Below are 3,212 nucleotides of genomic sequence, written 5' to 3'. Positions count from 1 at the left end.
ACAGACCGATGGATGTAACGACAGACAGACAGATAGATAGATAGATAGATAGATAGATAGATAGATAGATAGATAGATAGATAGATAGATAGATAGATAGATAGATAGATAGATAGATAGATAGATGTAACGATGGATGTAACAGACAGACAGACAGATCGATAGATAGATAGATAGATAGATAGATAGATAGATAGATAGATAGATAGATAGATAGATAGATAGATAGATAGATAGATAGATAGATAGATAGATAGATAGATGTAACGATGGATGTAACGATGGATGTAACAGACAGACAGACAGATCGATCGATAGATAGATAGATAGATAGATAGATAGATAGATAGATAGATAGATAGATAGATAGATAGATAGATAGATAGATGTAACGATGGATGTAACAGACAGACAGACAGACAGACAGATCGATAGATCGATAGATAGATAGATAGATAGATAGATAGATAGATAGATAGATAGATAGATAGATAGATAGATAGATAGATAGATAGAGCACTCAGAGCAGATGATTTAACCCACACTCTCTCTGTTATCCGTTATCTGTGGATGATTGTGCTCTCATTGGATAACTTGTGCGTCCTGATAGCTCTGAGCACACACAAGTAAAATGGGATTGTAAGAACTGAATAAGAGAAATCTGAATACCCTGACAGGCCTGTTTTTCTCCTGCAGACGCTACACTGCTACACTGGATTTCCAACCAATGATTCAATTAGATGTAAATGGAGGTGATGTAAAGCATATTGCTTCTTTCAGCGCTGTCTGATCTCCACAGTCCAATCAAAATATGACAGATCCTCGGGAAACTATTCAGGACCTCTAGAGGGAAAACCATTCAGGTACAAAACACACAATATCACCAATGTAGAGGGCTGTTCTGCATTAATTCAGTTTAAAAACAGAATATCAGCAGTGTTTGCAAAAGCACTTCCAGTCTGAAGTTTGGAAAAATTACGATTTATCAATGTTTTTGAAAGACGTCTCTTCTGCTCACCAAGGCTGCATTTATTTGATCAAAAATACAGTAAAAACAGTAAAACTATGAAATATTATTACAATTTAAAATAACTGTTTTCTATTTTAATATACTTTAAAATGTAATTTATTTCTGTGATGCAAAGCTGAATTTTCAGCATCATTACTCCAGTCTTCAGTGTCACATGATCCTTCAGAAATCATTCTATTGTGTATAGTTGTAAAGTTCACGTTCTTCCCTTTACAGGAGTGAAAGGGTTTGTGATCAGCATGAGTTGTCTGTGAGTGTCTGTGCTGCTGAGACTCTAATAGTGTCTTCAGGCCGGCCGAGGCCCTCAGAGAGCACAAAGAGAGGATTATGGGTAAAAGATAAGACTATCAGTGGCCATTAACCATCACCTCCTCTCTCTTCAGCCACACACACACACACACACACACACACACACACACACCTCTTATCAGCCGCCACCAACACACAGAATCTGAACAATCATTTAATTATTAATTGTGCACACATTTCAGCTGCTGAAGTAGATTCACATACAACGTGGCTGTAATCAGTATTATGATTTAGCTAAATCAGATTCAGCTTGAAACTGAAAACACATTCTTAGACAGCAAAAATATATTGATGTATAAATATAAAAATATATTTTGCAAATCAAAATATATGTTTTCAGCATTCTTATACAAAAATATATTTACAAATGTATTCCATAGAGCTAAATAAAGAAATAAATACTGGCCAGAATATATTTTAAACATGTTAAATATATGTTGTAAACATACTGAATATTTTTGAAATTGAAAATATATTTAGTTTCAATTTTCACATCCCAAAATATATTTCAAATCAACATGTATTCCCATATGTCAAAAAAGAGAGAACTGGATATGGATAAATGGTATATGTAGTTGTTTATCTGTGATCAGGTGACAGAGAATAATCACCATTATTTCCTGCAGAGAGAGACACTTCTGACCTTCAGCCCTGATCTTTGCCTTAGATTTTATTTCTGTCCTGAAGATTTTTCATATCTCTAGAATATTGAATGTTATGATGCATTGGCTGTTTTATCAAACAAATAACGATTCAGGGATTTTCCTCAAGAAGAAAATAGAAAGCATTCAGTTTCTCTTCATCAAAGATGACGACTGTCCTCCAAATCCTAAATCAAATTTAAAATCTTGTAAGTGCAAAACAACAAAGTGTAGGGTTTTTATTATTAGCTCTAAAAAGGGGAATATTTATGACGAATTATAACTGGTTATCGTCGTTCCACTTGGCCCGAAGAAATTGGATGGTGACTGATGTGCAGTTGTGCTTGTACTCCCAGGAGTTTCCAAATCTGCTGCATGATCTCAGCTGTGAAATGGGTGCCTCTGCCTGAGTTGACTCTCAGCGGCAGCCCGAACCTGGAGAAAATGTGATTCAACAGGAGGTATGCTGTAGTTTGAGCAGTGTCATTGGGTGCTGGGAGGCATTCTACCCACTTTGTGAATTGGCACACGACTGTGAGGAAATACTTGTTGCCTCTTGTTGACCTGGGTAAGGGTCCGACCCAGTCAATTTGAAGGTCTGACCACGGAAACGTGACTCCTCTGCGCTGCAGTGGGGCTCTGTGATTTGGGTTAGACGGTTGGAATTGGCAGCAGACAAGGCATCCTTTCACGTACTCTGCCACATCTTGCTGCATGCCGGGCCAGTATGCCACTTGTTTGAGTGTCTCATAAGTGGCTATTGTGCCGTGGTGTCCCGCACATGGTGCATCGTGAGCATACATCAGCATCACCCCCCTTAGGCAGTGTGGCACCACAAGCCTTGGCGCAGTGAGGTCATCAGGGGCATAAAACAAGATGTTGTTTATCACACGCAGCATGTGTGTTAGGTGGTATAGGCGTTTGAGGCTTGGGGAAGCAGCAAGTTCATCTGGTGTGATAGGGTAGCTGGAGGGGTCAGAGAGGTGGTGAAGGATGGTTTTGATGGCGGAGTCAGAAGCTTGCATGTCGGGGGGACCCTAACTCGCCATGTAGTGCACCTGCTTTGGCTAGGGTATCCGTTTGGTCGTTGAGGTCCTTGTCTGGACCAGGTTGCTTTGAGTGTCCTTTCACTTTCTTCCAATAGACGATCATATCATGTTCACATGTGATGTCGTCGCATGCCTGGAACAGGTGTTGGTGTTTAACTGGTTTGTTGTTTGCTGTCTTGAAAC

This window comes from Sinocyclocheilus grahami, unplaced genomic scaffold (assembly GCF_001515645.1).
Source record: "Sinocyclocheilus grahami isolate Dianchi unplaced genomic scaffold, SAMN03320097.WGS_v1.1 scaffold27.1, whole genome shotgun sequence".
Classification (NCBI taxonomy): domain Eukaryota; kingdom Metazoa; phylum Chordata; class Actinopteri; order Cypriniformes; family Cyprinidae; genus Sinocyclocheilus; species Sinocyclocheilus grahami.
This window is presented reverse-complemented; position numbering follows the sequence as displayed.